The following is a 24,913-nucleotide window of genomic DNA, read 5'->3' as shown; positions in this document are numbered from 1 at the left end:
CCAAGTAGACATAGCACTGACTTGCTCAGCCGTAAAACAGAGATGGAACTTAAATGCCAGGAAAAAGATCATCCTGAAACAATCTTTTGTACCTGAATGTTACACAGACCTGGGGAACAACCTGGATCTACCATCCACAGCATCACCAGTCTCAGAAAATTTTAGTGATTGAAAGTTTAGTCCTTCAGAGGGTACATAACTCTCCTGAGCTGTACCACACACCCCTTTCAAGGAGATCTACTAATCAGGACTACCTTCTTCCAGCATTTTCTAGTAAATGAAAAATATGTAACTGGAAGTTTAGGACACACAAAGCACCGACAAAATAAAAGTCCATGCCTGAAGTGATTTGAGTGTTAGAAAAGGAAGAATCAAAATGATCTAACAACTGAGCCAGATCCACCACTCCTAAAATGCCTGTAAAAGTAAGCTGCTCAAGGAAGAGATTTATAAACCAGCTTACAAATGCTCCATCTCTAAGAACAATGAAGCCAGGATTGAAACACGGTCCTGGAAATACCTCTGTGAAGACATTTCAGTCCACTGATAGATAATTATTGCTGGAAATTAGTAAATATATATATATACACACCATAGATCATTTGCAAGAGGTAAGAGCTCTGGCAGCTCTCTATTTTTTACCTCAGCTTCAGATTTTGGGAGCTCCAGACTCTCTTCCCTATTCCATTTCTGTTTGGTTTACAAACTCGTAGCAGAGATTGCAGTGAAGTTTTTGACTGAGGGGGTGAAAGACATTCACAAACCGATATACTGAACAGTTAATATATGCATTTCAAACTGAATTGTGTGTTGAGGAAGTGAACTATGTAAAGAAAGGCAACCTATCCCTGGCTTCCTGACCTTTATTCATAGCTTCACCACTGATTTACTATAGTCTGACTTTTGGATATTAGAAAGGGCTCAGAAAGTGCGTTGCCATATCTGACTTGGTTGCACTGATCTTCATGGAGTGAGATGATCATTTTAAGGAACTTGGGGGGACAACCTAAACATTCCAAAATCTGCCACAGACCTTTTCTGCTCACAGTATCGAAAGCCTTGGTGAGGTCAACAAAGGTTACACAGAGACCTTTGTTCTGTTCCCTGCACTTCTCTTGCAGTTGTCTGAGAACAAATACCATGTCTGTGGTGCTCCTGTTAGTTCTGAAACCAGATTGGCTTTCGGGTAGAATTCCTTCTGCTATAGCGGGTATTAATCTATTCAAGAGTAGTCTTGTCAGGATTTTGCCAGGATTTTTGGTGTGAAACAAGGCTGCATTCTTGCACCAACCCTATTCACAGTCTTTTTCAGCATGAAGTTCCAAAGGGCCACGGCAGACCTCGATGATCAGGACAGTATCTACATTCAATACCGTACTGATGGAAGCCTTTTCAACCTTAGGGGACTGAAGGCTAAGACTTCAGTCTTAGACACTAAGACCTTAAACCATCTTGTCCGGGAGCTGCTTTATGCTGATGATGCCACCCTTGTCGCCCACACAGAAGCAGCTCTGCAGCGTTTAACATCCTGCTTTGCAGACACTCTTTGGGCTGGAAGTCAGCTTAAAGAAGACAGAAGTTCTCTATCAACCAGCACCTCAGGAAGTCTTCCATCATCCCCACATCACCATTGGCCAATCAGAGCTCAAATCAGTCCAGCAGTTTAATTACCTAGGTAGCCTCATCTCCTCGGATGGTAAGATTGACGGGGAGATAGACAACAGGTTAGCAAAGGCATACAGTGCCTTCAGAAAGCTTCATAAAAGAGTTTGGCGAAATAAACACTTGAAGAAAAGTACAAAGATCAGTGTTTACAGAGCCATTGTGCTGTCTACTCTCTTGTATGGATCTGAATCATGGGTCATCTACTGCCACCAGCTGCGACTCCTAGAGTGCTTCCATCAATGCTGCCTCCGTACAATCCACTGGTCAGATTATGTGACTAACACGTCTGTTCTAGAACAAGCAGCAGTCACAAGCATTGAGGCCATGTTGCTGAGAACACAGCTGCGCCGGGCAGGGCACGTCTCCAGGATGAAGGACCACCACCTCCCTAAGATCTTGCTTTATGGTGAACTTGCCACTGGCTGCCACAAGAGAGGAGCCCCGAAAAGGAGATACAAGGACTCCCTGAAACAACATCTCAGCCTTGGCCATATTGATCATCATAACTGGTCTACTCTGGCCTCCAATCAGGAGATCTGGAGACACACCATCTATAACGCTGCTGATGCTTTTGAGAAAGCATGCAGGATCACTCTTGAGGAGAAAAGGCAACGCAGAAAGAATTGTGTCTTTCAGAATATACCACCTAAGGAGTCTTTCTGCTGTGCCTTTTGCAACCGGATGTGCCTATCTCAAATTGGCCTCTTTAGTCACCAGCGCGCTTGTAACAAACGTGGGTAGAGCCGTCCCCAAATCTTCGTTCAGGAAGCCTAGCCATGACTATAGTCTGACTACATAAACTTTGGCAACTTTGAAAGGAGAATCATTTCATTTTTCTCACTTAGCACTACAAAACAGCTACCTGTATGAGTTTTAACAATGATTTAATAATTTTAATTGCTTTTTGCTTACTTGGGAGTACTCTGTTCACCCACATCTATGTAAGGCCTTTGAGGGAACTGAGCCCAGTTTGCCGGACCACATGAACCACAGGGACATCCTCCCCCACATGTCACAGAAAGGGTTATTGCTGGCAGCTACTCCTTGCTTACCGCTCTGTTCCCAGTGAAGGTCCTCAGCAATCTGCCAGCACAGCCATTTATATCCCTGATTCCCATTTGTTCCCCTTCTCCCCATATCCCTGCAGATAAGCCAGCTGGGAAACTCAGATCAACAGCTTCCCCCAGTCAGATCACTTTTTGTCTTCAGGAAATTTGGGATGCTCAGCCACACTGCTCTGCTGGCAGAGAACAGGGATGGGGAGGGACAGGGACCTACTGCTGACTCCTACCACAGGCATGGAGCCTTGAGGCAGCCTTTTCATCTGCTAACTCATGAAAATACACTCCTGTCAGCCCTGATTGACTTTCAGGAGTGTCCTCGTTACACAAAAGGCCCTGGATTTCCAAAAAGATTTTCTGAACCATATTCGATAAACCCACGGATAAACTCCAGTTCTCCTGATTGGAAAGAAATCCTGCACTTCAGTGTTGGTGTTGCTACAATTTAAAGGAAAGAGATAATTTTGTTTCCTAGATTTGCCTTCACCTGGATACTTTTAAAGAGGAATACACCGTAATACAAAATAGAAATACATGTTAAAATAAAACTTACAATGTGAGACCTGTTGAGTCTGAGAAAGTCAGACAGCCAGATTTGACACAGCAGTTTTATTTGCTATTTTCCAAAATCTTTTTCAGCAAACTGAATGAAGGATATGCTGCCCACACAAAGAAATCCACAGAATGTTAGGGAGGGGATAATTGAAGATTTGGAAAAAGACTGAAAGACTTCTTTAAAGCATCTTTTTATTTAGAGTAGGCAATTAAATATTACAATGCAAAATATTGAAAGCCATGTTACTTCTAAATTTCAGTTTTGAAAACAGGTCCTATACCTGATATTTATTCTGTTGCAAAACCTGTACCATAAAGCAACTACAATTCCTAGATTTTATAAGTCTACAAATAAGGTTACAAAACAGTTAATAAAATAACTGAATAAAAGAATATGCTTCTCATTTTCCAAAGTTCTGTGTAGCGACTAAAACATTTTCTATTTCTGAAGCTATAATAAAATAATAACCATAACAATAATAATAGTATCAACAATAACAATGTTTTCCATGCTCAACAGTTTAAATTTCCTTCTTATGGATATATGGCAATGGGAAAAAAAAAAATAGGTACAATAATTTTTCTCTGTGGGACTCATAGTCCCATCTTGAATGTATAGAATATGAAACATTCAATTTTCAAGCACTCACCATTCTTGAACTATCACAGGCCCCAGTTCATCAGCATCTAAAGAATGCGTTTAATGTTAATCATAAGTAGTTTTTCTGGCATCAGCCAGTCCTGTTGGCTTCAGTTGGGCAATCTGAGGCATTATGAAAATATCTGAGTGCCCTTCTGAACTGGGACATGTGCCTGAGGACAAAGGTAGAAACATGCACCTGAATACATTGACGGTTGTGGCTTCTCCTGAAGTATATCCTGGGCTTTAAGTCCTTTATATTCTGATGGAAACTATGAACAACTCCAACTCTGTATTTTCAAGTTTACTAATCTGTTACTAAAATAAAATAAGAAGTCTGAAGATAGATGTTTAGCATTTTGGGTGCCAGAAGCTAAGCAACACAGCTCTTGTAAGCGTGTTGATGATTATGATGCTCAGAGCTGTACTAACAAGGGAAGATGCTGTGTCATCTAAACCCAGACATCTCAGATCCAGCTTTATTTAAAAAGTACCCCTCCAGTAGGGGGGTAGGAGTGCTCAGTCTCTAGCTAGAAAAACAACAGGATCTCAGAGAACAAGAAAACACCTTAAGAAATTCTAAATAATTTTGAAAAACTACATAAATCATTATTGATGCTGCACTTTGGAGTAGCACCAGAGAGGGCTGGTTTTAATGTGAGATGCATGTAGAATTCACCGAACTCTGTAAATTACATGCTAATGCAAGCAACTTTCTAAGCATACAACATATACTGCTAAAAAGTATTGCAATTAAACCACATGTACTATTTAACCTGCTTGGCAGTGATCCATTACACATAAAAAGCTCTTCCCTCCAATAAGTCCATCACTAATTGCACCAAAACACTGTATTTGGTACAATATACACATGGACACACTGCTCCATGTCCATGGATAAAGATGGACACTTGGGTGAAGACTGAGGCTTCTCCAGGGGAAGAGGTAACTGTTACCAAAGTGAGGTATCTGTTTCACATTGTTCTTCAAGCCACCCCAAGCCCTCCACATAAATTAGTTCACTTTTACCTTGATCCAGTGCCTTGATGGTTAAAGTCATAAGCAAGGAAGCAGAAAGGGGCATCTAACAGCCCTAATTATGGTGTTCTTGGCTCCCAGAGCCAAGATAACATCTTTGTAATTTAGCTGCTGCAATTAATAATTTCTGATGTCAGCAAAAGTCTACTCAACCATAACCTGAAGCTGAAATGTTTGGGCTTTCCTTTCTCTATTTGATCAATCACCTGAAACTTTACTTTGATTACTGAAAACTACAAAAATCTTAAAAGTGTATTATATATGGAAATTATACAACCACCCACTTAAAAACTCCCACAACCCTGCCCCCTGCTCTCTATGAAACCAAACACCTTCCTCTCCCTCCCCACCTCACTCCACTCACCCTAACGCAACTTACAACATTGCTACTATGGATCACCCACCTACAGCACCAGATCAGCTACTCAAAGCTGCTTTTTGAAACAGGTTTGCAAAGTGGTTAGGCTCAGACTTGTATTTTTCCACAGTCTATCAGCACTTTTCCATCTTGCATAATAATCATCCACAGAATTGGCTCTTCTTTGTCAGCTTGGACAGCAAACAAAATAATTTTGCGATCCCTAGGATAGTCCCCTCGCTGCAGAAATCTTCCCCCTTTGCAAATGAGCCATTAAAATCCTACTAAATAAAGCTATTGTTAAAGGCTGAGAATGCATCTTTTCTATAGATGGGTGTGGATTTTAACTTTGTTGGATCTTTACTCAAAACCAAAATTACAATGAGCTGCTGAAAAATATATTTGTCCAAGAAAGGGCCTTGGGGCTTTACAATATTTCAAGTGGAAACATGGCAATTATCCTCTTCTACCTAAAAATTTAACTATTTATGAGTTGATAGGAGAACAACAACAAAAAAGGTCAAGGTACAAAATGATTGAAACTTCACAGCATCTTCAAAGATTTAAAAGGAAAAATTAAGTGTGCTCTAACACAAGATAGTAAATATTTCAGTTTCCACTGTTTTTTTCTGGAACTGCCTACAATACTGATCACTGTGTCAGAAATCCAAAAATCACATACAGACTCTTCCATGGTTAACGTGTTTTACACTGTTATTAATCACCCATCTCCCCCACGTCTTCAGTTACTCTCTCCTTACATCTCATTATAGGTATGTTAACATAAACCACTTTGTTTCTAACCAAAAGAGGAGCCCAGCGACAGGACTGTTACCTGGAAACACTTTGTTAAGCCAGACCATGAAAAGTAAACCAGGAAAAATTAATATAGACCATCTCCAGTTGTTCTTTCTGGAGCAGGATCCAATTGATCTTGAAGCCAATTCTTTTAATGACATTTTTTGGGGCAGAGTTAAAGTGCTGGAAATGTCCTGTGAGCTATTCAGATGTTTTCATGTTTAGTGACTATTCGGGTAACTGTCAGCAGCTCTCTGTCAAGCTCTGTTTAGAATTCATCAAGATAAGGTTTCAGGATTTACATTTAAAATACCTATTTGTAAAGGGAATAACTCACAGAACAAAATTAATCAGCGTTGAAAAAGTCTGGGTTAGAAAAGATTTGGAGAAGCTAGAAAACCGCACATGCTCTTTTCATTTAATCTTTTTATATCAGTGCTAATAATCTTAAGAAAATAACACTGGATTTTATTTTGTCCCTTAAAATCTAACCAGGAATTTGACCAAGCCATTGTCAAAGTTGAACACAAATGAGCGCACACACACAGGACCTGCTAAACCCAGGTAATCTCAGGGAGTTACCATTTGAAACACTCTAAAGCTTCATGAAACAATCTGACTTTCCACTGAACCTCATCATATCCTGCTCTGAAGCAGATATTCCAGTGGCACCTTCTTCACCTGCAGGCTTTGCTCAGAGCCCCTTCAGCCATGGCTGTCTGGAGTCACTGAGCCAGCAAGCAGCACAACTGTATTCAGTTGCAAAGTGCTTGACTGGTGGAACTTGTTTTTTTTGCCATTGTTCACAACCAGGGTTCCTCTGGCACCTCCACAGCCTCAGGGAAGGGGAGAAACCAGAGCCTGTGACCCAAGTGCTGGAGGAACTCCCAGCTAGGTCTGCAAAATTTAGTGTACAATGCTACAACCAGCTACCAGCCCCCTCTCTTGCATTCAAAACCTATAAACCATATTTTTGGTGTTCCCCATTTATCGTTCTGTCTGAAGACTCACTGTGTTTATAAAGCAGTTTACAGACCAGTTCTACATTGTGTGCACAGAGCACCCCCTTGGCCAGCAGCACACTCACCTCCCTGCTTTGAAGGTCATGGGATTAATGCTCATCCCTGATCATGTCCGTGCCACTACACTGACTTCAGTGAAAGCTGGAAACAAAATCAGTGTCTTCATATCACAATAAGGTCAGCGTTAAATCTCAGTCATCACGTTAAAAAACATGCTCTGTTTGTTCTGCCTTTGTTTCCATGACAGTAAGAAGTGCTGAGAAAAGTCTTCTAATCAAAATTTACATACAAAGCCTCCGGTGCCTTCCAGAAAATAAATCCCTCTAAAGTGTACATGTGACAGTGATGGACTGAACAAATCCAGAGGTCAAGCCCAGGCCGCTGGGGATGCAGTGATGGACCGCCCCAGCTCCCTGCAGTCCCCCTGGAATGAGGGAATGGGGAGGAGGTCCCTGGCAAAGATCTAGGTGTAGGTCACCCTTGCAATACGCCTCCTACTCCCTCTCAGCAAGGTCCCAGCCCAAACACCTCCTTACTACAGGCAGACAGACAAGGTGACCTGCCTTGGGGATGGACAATTATGACACATAAAGATTAGACTGTGTGGGTTTCTTACCCTGCCTTACTCACCAGTACCTCTTTCTTACTACTTCTTCCTCAAAAGCAGATACTCTGGATCACATCATCTCGTACAAAGACACAACTGAAGTTTTGACTTAAAGCAGGGGCAGCACTCACTGAACAGACTGACATAGTTTCTGACACCCACCTCCTGCCCACAAGCTCCTCCAGCACTGGACTGAGCTGGTGAGAGCTCAGCAGCTCACCAGCAGTTACTGAAACCTGGCAGCCGCTTCATCAGAGGCTCCAAAACACAACAAAACCAGGGTTAAACACCAAGAAAAAAAAGAATAAATCACCTCAATTCTTACAAGACTGATGTAACAAAAATATGTAGGGAAAGGAATGAAGGGCAGTATGGAAATAAAACTATGCAGGATGCATTTAAATTCCCTGCTGCTGAGCACGCTTTTGAAAGACTCATGGACTCAACTGCCCTGTGGCCATTTGCCCTCTGGCCACTACTCCTGCACAAGTGGCAGACTGGGACCACTGGGCAGCCTCACCCAGGAAAAGGTGGATATTGAACACCTCCAGAGCCAAAACCTCCTGCAGCTGGCAGGTAGAATATGACTCCTTTGCTTCCCACTCTTGTTTTAATCCGTCCACTCTAACTCCACTACTGACACCAATGCAAATCTTTCAGGTCTGCAGACTGTAACCCCAAGCAAGAAACATGCAGGCACAAAATGAAGATGTGATATGCATATATGCATGAAGACTCAAAGCAATTCTCAGTCACTATTAAGTTTTTCCTCACTCTAAATACACTGCAAAACTCCTACATAAGTTGATCAAGGCAAAAACCTGTGCAGAGCAAACAGATTTCACACATGAGAACTGCTCCTGTCTCACAGCAGCATCAGCTGCAGCTGAGCACATGGAGACAAAGACAATGCACACACTTGCACGCTCTTCTCCCCTCAGAAAAAAAGGAGAAAAACAACAGAAATTGTCTTTCTGAATGCATCACAGTCTGCTGAAATATATCTTAAAATAAAAGCTGAACTTGGCAATAAAAAGTGTTAATTTGATCACAGGGCACAGCACTGCCCCTCAGGAAGCCAAATCACTGAAAAACAACCATTGTTATCACACCAGTGATTTATAGAACAGATAGACACACAATCAAGTAAAATACTTTATTCTTTGTAAAACGGAGTTGTGTGGAAGATGTCAGCTACTACCAACTCTGAAAGTAGGGTTTTTTCCTAGCAGAACAGTAACATTCTAAATAGTACCAATAACACCTGGTTTATGTCAGCCTTTAAAATTAGGCTTATTTGAAAGGAACTACAAAAAGGAAAAGGATCTTATAACCTTACTCAGACAAATCAGTAAGCCCACAGAAATTTGCACAGGAGTGAGATATCCAGTGAGAACTGGATATTATGTAGCAAAAAGCAAGTGCACTCTGGGCTGGGATTTGGCCTGAAACGGACTCACACACGCCTTTGTTTCCCTGCAGAGTGAGCTCATTCCCACAGAGGTTCCTCCTTTGCACAGAAAACAGACTTAAAGTGCTAAAAAATAACAAAGCCCCATAGTTTTCTGAGACTAAAAGCCTGTAACACTAGTGGAAAGATAGCTGGTTAGACTGCAATCTGTGAGTACCGACAAACCCCACAGAATCATGAAATTAAGCCAGAGAAAGCAAATACAGTAATAGGTGTCAGTTCTTGTACAGAGAATTTTCTATTATGTTATTCAAATATTTGCAATCTACTAAAAATCTATTGATTTCATTCAGTGATTAAAAAAAAACAGTGCAGAGAGAAAGCTTCTCAGATTTATCCATCATCTAATGTTTTTCCACTGTTGCCAGTATTTACAAGGCTAAACCTCTTTACACAAAGGTGTAACACAACACACTCCCATGATTTCAAAAGTGCAGAAAATCTCTTACCTTGCAATATTCCCTGGCCAAAGCACCTCTCCACCTTGTTGCCCATGAAGAATTCCAGGAAAGGGGCTCAGATTTATTTTGCAGGTTGATACCTTCATTAGGCTACCATCCAATACCCCCCCTAAATAAACCAGCCTGAAAGTTGGCTATCTAGGAAGAGACTCGGGGAAAAAAAAATTTGGAGCAAGGTTGTTTTCCAACAGAGCCCTCCACATTCAGCAGCTCCGAGAGAGACGAGACACTGGAAAGTAAAGCCTAGCTAGAAGGTGATCATCAGAAACTTCCCCTGGAAAGAAATCTGATCCTTCAACAAAATTAACCTCTGAAGTGCTGGAAAAGTGAGAGGTCAAGACTTTCTGCTGGGACTAGGTCATCTGTGAAAGCTGTAACCTGATGGCAGTAATCAGGCAGACTGGTGCCTCCAGATCATGTACCGTGTCCTACAAAGTAAAAGCTCATGTCAGCAACCCTGTACTTGAAGGCACCAAATGACAACATTTCATCTCAGCTAAAAGACTACAATCTCTAGAAACACTTTTCTTACTCTGATTGTATAGGGGGATTCAACAATGCGACTGCTGAAACAATTGTAGTTTTATGTGAAAGTAGCAGGAGACATACCCCAAATGTTTTAATATAAAATATTGGGAATACTGGTAAAATACACGATTTTTTTCTTTTTTGGGGGAGGGAAGGGAGGGGGTAGAAAAACATTTTCAGTATGAATGGTACTGAAAATAACAATTTATCTGCTGGTACCTCCAGCAGAGACCTTAAGAAACTGAGATAAGATATGCAGTATTTATCTGACTTATCCTTATTTAGTGCTGTAAAGTAAGGGAGGCTTACTACTTCCCTTTATTTCAAGGAGAACAGAGATAGTTATTTATACATATTTGGTTGATAAAAATTTATGGTGGTCAGCATTCAAAAGTCTTATTTTAGCTGAACATAAATACTTTGTCAGGATTCTTCCCAGACCTCTGCATTCTGATACATGCGTGGGATTTTTTTTTCCACTATGGCAAATTACACCAGCTCTATTTACCATGAGTAGTAGTGCTCAGAGGCAGTAGTTACCCTTATTCTGCATGAACATAAGCTGTAAACCTCAGACAACCTGGAAGACAATGAGAACTTGGAAAGCTGGTCACTTACAGTCCACGTGGACTCATCACTCTTGGAGTCTCCTGAGTGCTAATGGGCACTGAACCAGAAATGATATGTGTACCCCAAAAAGAGAAATACAAGAAATACAAGAGGAATGGTAAAACATAGATGATGGCATTGGATATAAACGGTATGAATGACAACAAATGGTATTGGATAACTGTGACTAGTTTGGTATGGAAAGCAGCACTGGAGCTTGGAGTAGAAGAGTTGTGAGAGGTTAAGAAGTCCATGGGTGCTGAAGAACCAGGCGACTGGCTGAAGGTCATTGTGAGCAGAATGGAATCGGTGCAAGAAATGCTACAAGTAGGTGTGTAAGGAGTCTGTGGAATATGCAAAGACCATTTCCATTATTACTGAAAGATTTGTTCACTAAGCAAGAAACTACATTTCAAATCCAACCAGGATAGATTTCTGCTACCAGTGAGGTCACCAGCAAGGGATCCTGTCATGGAAAGGAGATGGGCAGCCTTTTGGATGGAGGAAATAGAGAAGACAACACCATGCTATTGCCTTGCCCTCACCTTAAAAAAATCTTCAATCATTCAGCCCAAAACAAAAAATCAGAGAAAGAAAGGTCAGAAGTCAACTATACCCACATACTTATTAACTCAGTTAGAGTACCCTTGTCTTAAATAAAATTTTAGCACCTTTTAGCACAACACAGTATTGTTGGTTGAAAGAGTTAAAATGCAAGTATTCAAAGGTTATAAAACAAAGACTTTGTGGAGATACTCTGCTGCCAAGACCTTCAAATAAATGAGTCACAGTCTGAGCTTGCCTTTCTACCTCAGAGTCTATACTTTAGTGGCTACAGTGTAACTATAGCAACACAGAGGACGGGTAATTTAGAGGCTGGTGGATGTGACAACTTGCAATTTAGAACAATCCGAGTAATAAAAGTGGCTTGGGAAAGCATCATTTAACACAAATGTTTGTATTTTAAAATTAAAAAAGCCTGCTCATTTAATTTTAAACTTTTTAGATTTTCTTTTTTTGGCTGGATGATTATCTATATTAAGTTAGTCTGGTGATGAATAAAAGATAGAAACATGATTCCTGTGCTTTTTGGTATGTTTGCACCATAAAGTGCAGCCAACCCACCCCTTCATGATGTGTACGTGTACAAATGCAAAGCTGCTGATGTCATTATCTTTGCTGAAGATTAGACAAGAATCACATGACTTTTTAAAAAGAAAGCTATGTATTAAACACAAAAAGAGACTCATGGACTATTATTATTTCTTTTTTGCCTCTAGTGCATTTTAAGTGCTATCCTGTACCAAAAAAATCCTGCAAACTGCTTCTTTAATTGCAAACCCTTACTTTAATTGCAGAATAGTGACTAGAGATAACTCTCAGAATATGTCAGATACTTAAAAGAATCACAATTGCAATAGCAAAGCTTTCTTTTCATCTCTAACATCCTTCCTATCTTCATCCAAATAGTTCTCACACGTGATGGTTCTCAATTACCTGCTCATGGAGTTTTATAAGAAATTAATGACTGACCCATGGCTAATGGTAAGCAAAAGTAGTCAGAAACATTCTAATTAAAAGAAAACAAACAAACTCAAATCTGAAATTGCAACCTAGGGAAAAAGCCAGAACCAGAATATTGCATCTGTTGAATCACCAACTCCAAATAAAACCAAATTCACATGATTAAGGTACAGCATTACACTCTCACACCCATCTGCAACCCCATTTTCCTCCCCTTCCCTGGCAGCCCTTCCACTGCAAAGGAGGGATTTTGCAACACAACACCCATAACACTAAATACAGAGGGATATTTCCAGATGAATTTTACATGTAGCAATAATCATAGTTTTATGGGTCAGGAAGTTCAGAAGATTAGTGTGTTATGGCTGTAGTGTATAAAAGCGTTTGTGTTAGAAGTTCCACATAGCAATTGGGTGAGATAAGCTGTGAACAGCTTTACATTAAGTTCTTTTATGGTAGTTAAAGTTGGGGAGAAGTAAAGAGACCCCAGGTATTAATTTACCTAAAGAACAGCTGCTTAGAAAAGGCCGCAAAGTGTCCTAATACTCAGTGTCATAAAATCATTGCACCTCCAATTGCTTTTTTTTCCGTACCCATGTGCTATTCCCATTAACCTCAGGCAGAACTGTGACCATGGTCTAAACTTGGCTAAAACTAGTTGCAGCAAAAAAAAAAAACTTATCAAAGAAATGCATGGTTTGATTCTTCCTTGCAAAGGCCTAAAACCATAATTACAGGTTTGCATTCTGGGTTAAAGCAGCACAGATCCTGCTGCATTTCAAACTCTCCCTTGGAGAACACCAAAACGCCTGAATATTGGGGGTTTACTGCAATATGTTAATTTCCTTTTTTTTTTTCTCATTATCTGAGATGTATCAGTTAGTAGCTTATAAAATGTGTGCATTTGATGACTGAAATGATTTTAAAAGTTAACACAAGCAGTGTAGGCTGTAAAGACATTGCTTTTTACAGTCTTTGTAAGCTCTTGTATTATGTGTGGTATGAGGCATCTGTCACATCTTGCTCTGGAAGAGACTCCACTAAAATTGGATAAACCAATGTCTTAAAATAATCTCAGCAGTAATTTTTAAAGATTTCTTTTTAATTTCTTTCCTCCTGAAGAACACTAAGATTATTAAAATGAGAAAAAAAGTATTGCTAACACTGAAACGTATTCTGAACAGACAAACATGCTTTTGGACTCACTTCTATCCTTTTAACTTGGGTACATTGAACAAAGATATACATTTGTAAAAGTGCTTTCACTGACTATATATCTGCACGAGAAAATAAAAGCGGAACTACAGCAGCACTGCTGCACCATGACAACTATTATGCATTACGCATAGGGCTAAAATTCTATGTATCAACCTAAACAAATGACATTTTGTGTTAAACTAAATTTTTAAAAAAAACAAACTACACCAACAAAAAAATCCCACGTTGAACTCATATGTAATTGTTAATCCTGGGTAGGTACTTCTAGGTAAAACCAGAGGAAATCTGGAAGCAACATAAACCTTCAGTAAGAGATATGGTAGAATATAAGACTAGCTGCTACAGTTAAGTGAAGTTGTGGGTTTTCAATGAGGTTCCAAAGAGAGCTTGGAAGACAGGAAAAGTGGGACTGGAAAAATGAAGATCCATTTTTAAATTCCCCTCATTCTGTTGAATGAAAGAGGCACTGAGTTTGCAGACTGATGGGGGATATCTTTACAAAATACCCTTCACTTAAATCTCAGTGGCAAGAGTCCTCTGTTGCCTTAGACTTCCCTGAGAGCAGACAATTATATTATGGTGGTGCTGTCTGAATTTCTTTATTTTTAGAAGTGAACACATCAAGCATAGCACACTTTAGGATTTTGTTAAAATTGCTCAGGTGGCATCACACAGAAGAAAGTAAAAAGGAATCATCAGTGCGTGCTACTGCACAGGTATGGATTGTAATGCACAGGAACTGTCCAAGCAGAGATTTAGGGAAAGGTAGTGAGATTTTTCTAGTCCTAAGGCAAGGCCCCTAGCAAAATTTCACTTGAAGAGTAGGTATTCTGGTCCCAAAAAGACCGTACACTTGACCAGAGAAGTCAAATATGGGATCAGATGAATGACTTGGAATAAGATTAATAATTATTGCATTGATAAAGCAATGAGACAGACTTAGCATCCACCTCCTAGGAATTGTTTTTAACTGACCAACCATTAAAGAATGCTACAGCTTCCTCTTACAAAGCAAGAAGTATGCCTGATGGAGAAGAAAAGAGGATTTGTGTATGCGTGGTGTATGATTAAAAATGGTTCTATAACATTTTATATGTACTTCAAAGATTGTTTAAAAAGTGCCAGCAGCCTCCATGGAGCACCCGTGTTGACACAGTTGTGAGGCACAGTTTACACTATACCCACTTCAAATGAATAAGCACATCAGAGTGAATAAATACAAATGGCTACTTTCTAGAGGCAGTGGAGAGAGAAAAAAGGCAGGGAACTGGAGATAATCCAATAAAATGGGGGATGCTGAGCAGCAATGCAGTTTGCACGTCATTATCCACAAGGAATTCCAAACGAATGCTGAATCCAGGGGTTATACTTGGATGATCAAAACATTTGCTTCTATATTTAATCACATTACCAAGTCTCAGGCTCCTTGAGTGAGAAATAATATCAACATATTTACTATATACACATGCATATGCTTTCATATCTATGTTTTCTATGCTATTTTGTTTTACAGAGACAGCAAATAAACCAAATAACAAGAAGAAAATGTAATAGGGCAAATAGCTCATTAATAAGAACAGTCTATATAAAATGGAAAAAAATCTGATCTTAAAATGCAGTTAATGTAGTGAAACACAAGAATGATGTATCATTCTCATTGTTTTAAATGCAGTTTCCTTTGCATCCTTCTCCAAACCATAAAAATCAGTCCTCTTTCCAAAGACCATAACACCTGCCCGTCACAGATTTTAACACAAATGCCACTGACTAAGGAAAAAAATGTAATTCTTCGAATCTAAACTGCTGAAGAGAGTAACAGTTTACTTCTATGTTGTTGTAAGACTTTATAGTCTTCTGGAACCATTAAGATTTTCAGCTTGATCCCTAACAAAAATTACAAATATAGTGCAGCTGGCATGATTACTTTCTTCTCAGGACTCCGAAAAACTGCTTTGGGATGAATATATGACAGACGCCCATTTATCATTTACAGATTGTTTTCTGAGCTTTCTAACATAATGTCTATGTCAACAAGCAATATGGTAGAGAACAGAAACAGATAATGAAAGAAGCTGTATACCCATAATCTAGGGGCAAAATTCTTTATGGCCAATGAGGTAGAGAACAGCTCAGAAAGAGAGAAGATTTGAATTACAGGTTCTGTTTTGGCCAGCAGGTCCAGGGGACTGCGTCAGAGGACGCATTCAGGCCCAAGAAGGATATGCCAGAACTACACTTGAACATTTTTGGTTGAACAAGCAGCTCTCCAAGTAGTTGTGGTATGGTTTTGAAAAGTCCTATAAATCTTGATTTAGACTCCCCTCCCACATCCCCCCAATAAAATGCTAAAATCATTAGTGTTTAATCAACAGCAGTCATTAACCATGTCACAGCACCCACTGTAAAACCACTGCTGTCATCTATATGTATCTTAGTCAAACCTGGTTCAGTTATGATCAATAGAGTTTACCCATCTTAATTGCTTCAGCCTCCCCCTAATTAGAGATATCTCTGCATTTATAGTTGTTTATTGTTGCTGTGGCTGTTGCAAAGCTAATCCATCCCACTAGAAAAGCAAACTCATTTATTTTAATTAAAGTAGAACTATTAAATCAAGCTAGCATCATTACAACTTGATCTTTAGTGTTTGCAAATCCTCTGTATCCCTGAGCCTATAAACTTCCCAACCACACAAACATTTCAACTGAGTAATCAGCAAAGATGCAAACTCTCAACTTCAACAAAAATTAGTTTTCCTTTATTTTTTGAGAGTCCATCTGCATTTTCCTAATAAAACAAAGGGCTCTGCTTCACCCCACAATATAAGGATGTCCCAGAGACTGTATCTGAGCCAAAAGACTTTGGCTCATTCTCAGGTTACCTTGCAAAATATTTCCACTCTTTTGGATGTGCTTTCCCCTGTGAATTGGGTTTTTTTCTTATTCTTATTGGTATTGTCTGTCAAATAGACTAACCTGCCATTTCCAAATTCACAGTAGACTCTTAATGCAATATAGAATTTCAGATATTTGCCCCCTCCCTGCCATTGTTACCTAAGCCTGGTTACAAAAACTAAGGTTTTTGTACATTTATAATCTTCCTAACAAAATGGTAACTGAATCATACCATTACCTACGAGATAGCATCTCTAATTAGTGCATGCTTTTAAATGAAAGTCTTTCCTAGCTCCCAGGTTTTGTTTAAAATGCTGGCAACCCTTATGGACTCGATATTTTTGCTCTAGAAAAAGAATTAAGCCCATCAGATAAATCACTAAATTTAAAATAACATTTAAAAATTGCAGCTGATCGGAGGCATGTCCTTCATGAAACTCCTTATCTGATAAACTCCTGTGGTAATCACAGCTTACCCACGTGAACTTCTGACCTCCACTAAGTCCTAATAAAACTGTAGCTGTAGATCACCTGGGAATGGTCCTCCAGATCAGGTTATGGCAGCACACATTTCAGCTTCACAGAGGCTTGACTGGAGAAAATTTCAATTGGTAGACTTGTGTCTCTGAAAAGGTCAACAACATTTTACCTACAACATCGACAAATTGAAAGCTTACTTTCCATTCCTCTAGGATTGCTCACATAGAGAAAACACTCTTCTTGCAAACACAGGGAGCCTCTATAAGGATGAAACCTTCTGCTTTTATTCAACCAGAAGGATCAGAAGATAGACATGCTTAGACTCTACAGTCTACCAGTTGTAAGGGTTGCCTGTGTTTCTGAACAACAATGACTCCGACAGCTTGGTGCTCCCTAAATGTCTGTCCTTTCACAGACAGTAGAAGCTACTTCAGAGTAACAGTAGTGACCATGACCTAGTGGTGAGGGACATTAAGGTTTCCTCTCCATGAAAAGTGACTTGGAGCAGAGATTGCAACTAGTCCACAACTGAGCAGACTCAGTTCACAATTCCCATGCCAGGGATGAAGGTCAATATGGACACAGTGGGCTACTGCAATCACAGTGCTTGGGAAGCAGTGGATGTGCGGAAGGAGCAGCAAAGCTTAATGGGTAACAAAATTATTAAACCCACTAATTTTTCTCTAGAAGAGCAAATCCTTTTAACTGCTCTAGATGCAATGATAACTATAAAACCACCAGATTGAGCTGCAGTGGGATGTGGGAATACTGATGGCAATAACAATCGAATATTGATGTGATGAGCTACTGCATGTAACAGTTATTTTCTTTTGAAACTGAACTACTAATTCCAAACACTTGTGCCTTGTAAGGCCCGAATTATCTGATACCTGAAAAATTAATCTGGTAATGACTTGTAAATTATCTTCTTGCAGTTTCCTAACAGGTAAATATTTCTTCTACATATCTTATGAACAGTGTTAAATATTTAGTCTGGAATGCCATATAATAACTCTCAGATCTTTTCCCAAGATACTACAGATTGGGGTTTTTGGGTGTTTTGGGTTTTTTTTAAATTTCATTGTAAATAGTAAGGTGAAAGCAGGGCTCAATCGTGTCAGAATGCTATTAGAAATTATAAATAGAAGTTATAAATACAGAAGACATAGCTACACAGTGTTATGAAACATGGTTCAGAGATTTTCTGAACTGGTGCTGCATTAATGCTTTATAGATGCATATCTGAAGATATTAAAGTGGGGCTGTATGCAACTACCTCAGCTGTCACAGCATGACATTTCATAGGGCATCGTTCACTTCTACCATTCAGCACTCCCATCTTGACCAATTTCTACTTGACTTACTGAAGTTAGTAGGTCAGGAGGACAAGTGAGAACTTCCTTTAAGCCAAAATAAAATGAGAAATGCTAGACAACCAAAAGATGTGTGGGAAAGGAGGGAAGAGAAGGAAGACTACGTGGAGCTGCCCTTCAGACCCAGCTCTACCAAAAGTCCAGTCTTGCTAAGAGTCAGAAATACTGTCACAAGATGCAAAGTATTTTTTCAGGGAGTAGCTCTGCCCACACTATCCCATCTCTCCACAGAGCCAGGCCTCACCTGCCCCCCTCCCAGGTGACAAAAAGTCAGACTAAAACTACTAAACTCTGTGTTCTGGTATAAAGGCACAGCAACATTCACAAGCCTGCACTGTAGTAATTAAACCAACAAGGGGTTAATTATTATTATACCTTATGGCATTATCGTGCCTTTTGTTTCATTTTATTTTCATTATAATCAGGTGCAAGGACAGATGTTGTCAGGGTCAGAAGTGATGCTAATCCTGGGTTTCTTCCACAATTGTCCCTGGTTATCTCAGGGCTATCTGGCTCTTTATTCTATCAGCTCTTTATTTGCACTTGAGAACTTTGCAATATTCATTAACATGCTGCATCATTTTAGAAATGAAAATGCTAAAGACAAGACCTAAGATGTGCATTACTGGCTATGTGCAGAGTGTAATTAACATGCATATGATCTGTATGCAAACCATGTTATTGGAAATAGTGACTATTAGCATAACAAGTGCTTATTATTTATTGAGATGCAACTCCAGCAGGCATCCTGCTGGGGCCTGACATCCTTCGCTGAAACAGCACCATCTTGTCTTTCTTCGTTTACACATTCTTCTCTCCTCCTGATGCTTAACAGCACAGAAAACAGGGAGACTCCCTTCTGTGCCTTTGTTTAAAGGGGGAAGTCTTGTGTGTTTAATTACCCTCAAGCATCTGATCCAGTTCAAAGCTCAGCGGAGCCTCTCCTGGTGCACGCTCCCCTCCCACCCCAGCGGCTGAACCGCAGGCTGCTCAAACGCTCCCTTGGTACCAACTTCACCTACGTTATCTCTCTAACTCTTAACTGATAACAAGTTTAAAGCAGCTAGGCTTCTTTCTCTGTTCTCCTTTTTTTTTAAAAGAAATAAAATGGGAATAAATTGTGAGAAAACAAAGGCTCAACTGTGCAAAGCCATAAACCTTCCCAATGTCACGCCACCCTTCTCCTATCCTACTTCAGAAGAATTTAACCTTTTAATTGTTCCATGAAATTTAACAGAAAACCACAATTCTACTGTTTTTCAGCAGGTGAGCAGGGCTTTCTTGCTGGATCAGTTCATCAGCCCTGCCTGTTGGGAGCTCTAGATCACTGATGCTGGCACTGCTTCCACGCTCTGCTCCTGACCCTGCAGAAGTCTTGAGGTTCCAGAGTCTCTGTGGGACTCTTTAACCTTTCCTAGCATTTCTGTAAGAGCAAAAACTTGCAAAACTGTTCCTTGCCCAGTAAGTCCTTCCCCAGCCCTGCTGGGGCGCATGTTTGTTGTCTCTGAGGCTACACCCACTGCTTCAGAGATGGCTGTGTTACAGTAATGAACTAATTAGCAGGGGGAATGAGTTCAATTATTTATCACTTTGCCAAAATTGAGCTGTTTGGCCTGAAATTTTCCAAGCTGCATGCCGACCTAAGGATGGACTTTGGTCTCAGTTAAAAATGGTACAACAATTCTTGAGTATCATTAGAAAATAGACATAATTTTACTGTAAAGTTATATTGATCTTCCCTTGCCCTGCAATATAAAATTTTTCTTTGGTTCTGGAGGGGCCTGGAGAACAGAGACAGTAATTCATGAAGGGAAGCTGAGACTGTATGTGAAGATTAACTGGAAAAAAGAAAACAGAAGGGAAAACAAATTTAGACAGAAAGTCTGGAGCTGAAGGTTGGGACCTGCTGGAAGTGGTGGTTCACTGCTCTCCAAGGATGATGGCTGTTCCTCAGGGAACCTTGGCCTGCCTGTCCCAGCACAGAATCATAGAACAGTTCAGGTTGGAAGGGACCTTGAAGATCATCTCGTCCCAGGCCCCCACCATGGTCAGGGATACCTTCCACTAGATCAAGTTGCCCTAAGAATCATCCAAACTGGCCTTGAACACTTCCAGGGATGGGGCAACCACAGCTTCTCTGGGTGACCTGCACCAGAGCCTCACAACCCTCACAGGGAAGAATTTCTACCTAATATCTAATCTAAACTCACCCTCTTTCAGTTTGAAGGCAGTCTGTCTTGTCCTGTAACTCCATAACCTTGTCCAAAGTCCCTCTCCAGCTCTCTTGTAGCCCCTTTAGGCATTGGAAGGTCTCCTTGGAGCCTTCTCTTCTCCAGGCTGAATAACCCCAGCTCTCTCAGCCCGTCTTCATGGAAGAGGTGCTCCAGCCCTCTGACCATCTTTGTGGCCTCCTCTGGACTCACTCCAGCAGGTTTACAACCTTCCTATGTGTGTGCATGTGTGTGGGGGCAGCAGATGGACTATGCACATCCTCAGTTTTCTGTTAATGCCATTTTTCATATGCAATACATCTACAGGCCCAAATTGTTCCCTATGATCCGTTCTTTCTTTGAGATCCTGAGAACTTTCCAGGCCTGCCTTCTAACCAAACACAACAACTTTACACCACAGTGGTGACAGAAAAGCAGCTTAGAAGCAGTAACTGGAATCCAGTAAGAAATTTATTTTATTAAAAAGAGGCTTTAAGGTACTTTCTCCTCCCACTGTTTTAGCTTTAGCTAAAACTCTCCAACTGCCAGTTCTGCTACTGCTACAGCAATGCTTCAGAGATATTTGGAATTTTTTTAGTAAATATCCTGTTGTGTTATAAAAAAAAAATGTAACTTCGCAACACCAAGATGACTCCCTTGTTAATTTTCATAGTTAAATCAGCTGGGGGGATGTGGGAGTTCAAGGACTTCAACCTTAATTCTTTTCATCCTGCTTCCTGTCCCAATAGCTCCACAATAGTCAAGAGTCCAATCAATACCTTTCAGTATCTTATGTTGATATTATTTCCAGCAAATAGTTTGGCAGGAGAGACAGAGAGAAATATTCTTAAAGAAACAACCCAAGCAGAGGAGGCCGAAACGGACATCACTGCCCCAGTCAGGCACAACAGAGACCTTGGTTAACTTTGTGTATTAGAACCTCAATCACTGCATCAATATTCTGTAGGGGAAAAACAAGAACAAAAATCAAACCCTTATTTTCCATTTTATCCAAGTGCAATAATGAAACAAACATAATTTTTAAACCAGCCTCTTGCTTCTCTCTCCTATTTCAACATTGGCAGAATGTGGCCATCTAGTTAAGGCTGAAATGGTGTCTCACTTTGCTATCAGAGACTTGAACTAGGACTGATAAAGACAGCTCTATTTCAGTGAATTCCTCTGGAATTAAGGAGTGGTCAGTGGATAAATTTGTTTAGGGACTTCAGTGAAGGGATGACAGGATGAAAGGACAAAAGTCAGTAGATGTATCCTGCCCCTTCAAAAATTAAAAAACCCAGACTACTACTTAGATTAATGCAAACATATTTTGCATCTTAACAGGCACATCTAACAATCTGTGAGGAAAGTCCTTGCCTTCAGGATTAATAACGAAATAAACAAAGATTCATCTGAAAAACCCCTCCTTGGTTATTTCCACTAATGTGTGATTTCCACTAATGTGCTTTTGTTCAGATAGATTTTTAAAGACACAAAGAACAGACTTCCCAGAGACAAGTTTATAAGACAGTAAGTGCAAGAGAGGTTTTCCTTCTAATCACCCTGTTTCCTTGTCTGCCTTAAATCCATTCTGCTTAAGTTATAGCAACAGTTCACTACTATTTCTGAAAATGTCCAAAGAAAGTTTTGTTCTCCTCCTATGATCTCACCCAGACTTGCTTAGCCAAGTCATGTTACCTTTGGATCTAATTTTTTTCTTTCTAAAATAATCTCTTATTCCTAAATGATTTGATAACATACACATTGCCATAATAAACTCAATCACATCACCATATATTGCAAGCTCCCTCATTCCAATGGTGTTAAAATCTAAAAGTGAAATCAGAGTCTGATGTCAATAAGTAAGAGGAGAATGTATCCAAAGTAGGGAGTGACTTTAAGATTCAAACACATTTCACGAACAAAGGGGGGTTTCAGTAATTTGTTGAAGATACTGGTACATGTGATGAAAGCCCATCACTGCCAGCACAGTGCATTGGTTGGAAAGAGATGGATGGCTGCAAGGGAAAGCTATTTGGTAGCACAGAGAGGATGATATAGGAAAGGTAAAAAAACTGGGTATGACTCACAGAAAAGAATGACTGGAATTGTGGTGGTGGAGAGAGGGGAACATATGGTATGACTCACAGAAAACAGTGATTATTTTATGAGTCTCACGTTTAGCTCATTACAGCTAATGTAAAGTCAGTCCATAAAAACATGGTGTGAGAGATGAGACTGTCACTAAAATTGAGAATTGGTCAGAAGCTACTGTAGAAAGGGTCCCAAACTCTAAGCCACAGCATGGAAGACACCTCTGAATCTACCCTCTGCATGTTGGTCAAACCCCCAGCATACTTTCACCAAAAGGAAAGACAAGCAACTTCCTGTTGCCATATGGCATTTTGGCTTTTAATCTATATTAACAAGGAACAGCTCAGTGGTTATAGTTAAAAGCCAGCAAAGAATTTCAGCAGAAATTAGAGCACAGAACTCACAGCCTGAATTCAGTTTGAAATCACAATCTTCCGATTTCAGAAAATTTCTGTCTTTCCTTTGCATGCATGTTTAGGACATTAGGAATGGGTAAATGCAGATTCCTTGCCACCACCTGATGAGTCCTTTGGTTCAGAAATGCTCTCAAAGCACAAACTGATAAATTCTCTATCTAGGAGTAGATGGAGAATATATACAATCCCAAAAGATAGACTAAGCAGAATATAAGGCTTTCCTGGGTGAATGTAACCTCTGTGAGCTTTATTTGGCACAAATACTCATATTTCTTTCCCATAGGCGAAGAATCCCACTGGTGATTCTTCCTTCTCCTTTTCCCTCTCACCTTTTTCCATAGAGATATATGTCTACAAATACATCTCTAGCCATTTCCTGATAATATTCCATTCATCCCTTCTGCATTCAAAACAGTTACAGTTTAGCAAATGCAACATTATGTTTCAGTCATCTCTGAAAACAAAAATTAAATCTTTGCATAAAAATGCAAATGAAACATAAAACTATGTATGCACATATCAGACAGTATCAAATAACATCAATAGTTTAAAAGAAATGTTTAAGGCATTAAGTCATGTCAGGAAGAGCCTTTCTAGCTGCAAGTTTCATAACAAGAATAAATCAGTCTTGACTATGAACATGAAAGAGGGAATTAAACCTTTTTGAACACTCAAGGTGGTTTGCTCATTTCCCCCAAATCAAACCGAAAGAATTAGTTGATATATATGAAAATTAACTTAAACTAACAACATAATCAGAGAAGATAAACTTTAAAGTTAAAATTAGATTACAAAGATAAAAATATTACTTGGGGCTGAGGAGAGCACATGGTAACTCCACAGTAGCTGCTGAGCTGAGCCTTTGTAAGTTAAGAAACAACAAAAAAAACCCATATATTTAAAAAGAGCTGACCTCAGCCCTTGGACTTTGCTCAGGCACTAATCAAACTTTCAATGTTTAGCGTTTATCCTCTGGCTACTTATTGACCATCTATACCTGGACACACATAAACACAGCCTCCAGCAGTGGGGTAGTTATTGAGGCTCCCTGTGCTAACTCTGCACACAGGTTTCACACGTTCCAATGCCACTTACGTCAAATTAATTAGTTTCAAACTGCAGCAATCAGTTTTAATAAAATTAGACGTTTTATTTTTAGTGAGAATATAAAAACCCCTTGAACTAATAAAAACAAATTACACACATTCTCATAATTCTGCTGTAACAGCACAATGTAGCTCCAAGTATTTACACTGTGGAATGTGCAGTTATTTATCGAAACCAAATGTATATTTAACTGCATATACTTAGGCAACATAAGAACATCATGTGAAAGCCTTAATGCCTGTTTATATAATAGCAGACTGTTTTTCAGCCCCATGGAGCTGTGTAGCACCAGGCTGTTTAAGCCTCAGGATGTTGGGGCTCAACGCGGAAAGATCAGGAGCAAAGTGACCACTTGTTCTGTGGAGTCTCAACTTCACTGTGAATCTTATTAACTGTCATAAAAAGGTCACAAAGTCACCTTATCATACTGCTGAAAAATCCCTATGCCACGAGGAAGCTGAGGAATGGAGGAGAGCAGAATAGGACTTACAGATAAGAAGGGTATGGACCCCCAATATGGAATACCTTATTGGACACCAAGGAAGTTATCATGACACCAAGGAACAGGTGACATAAGCAGGAGCTGCAATAATTATGGGGCAGAAAAATTATACTTATGTACTTTTGTCTCTGCCACTCCACTCCCCAACTGGTAAAATGCAGCAGAGCTCCTCTGCAGAGATGGAATTGTCCTTCCATTGGGGACAGACATTCATTCTACATGTTCCATACCCTCCACCTTCTGCACTTCTGTCTGTAGACATACATGGGGAATGAGACATTC

At 39.9% G+C, this 24,913-nt stretch overlaps 1 protein-coding gene across 1 annotated transcript in view; it reads right to left on the bottom strand.

The window, feature by feature from the left end:
* NAV2 (neuron navigator 2) overlaps nucleotides 1-24,913 on the bottom strand; it is a 210,795-nt gene that overhangs the window by 53,298 nt on the left and 132,584 nt on the right.

This window comes from Pseudopipra pipra, chromosome 6 (assembly GCF_036250125.1).
Source record: "Pseudopipra pipra isolate bDixPip1 chromosome 6, bDixPip1.hap1, whole genome shotgun sequence".
NCBI lineage: Eukaryota > Metazoa > Chordata > Aves > Passeriformes > Pipridae > Pseudopipra > Pseudopipra pipra.
The sequence above is the reverse complement of the archived record's forward strand: the minus strand, read 5'-3'. Positions and strand labels throughout refer to the sequence as shown.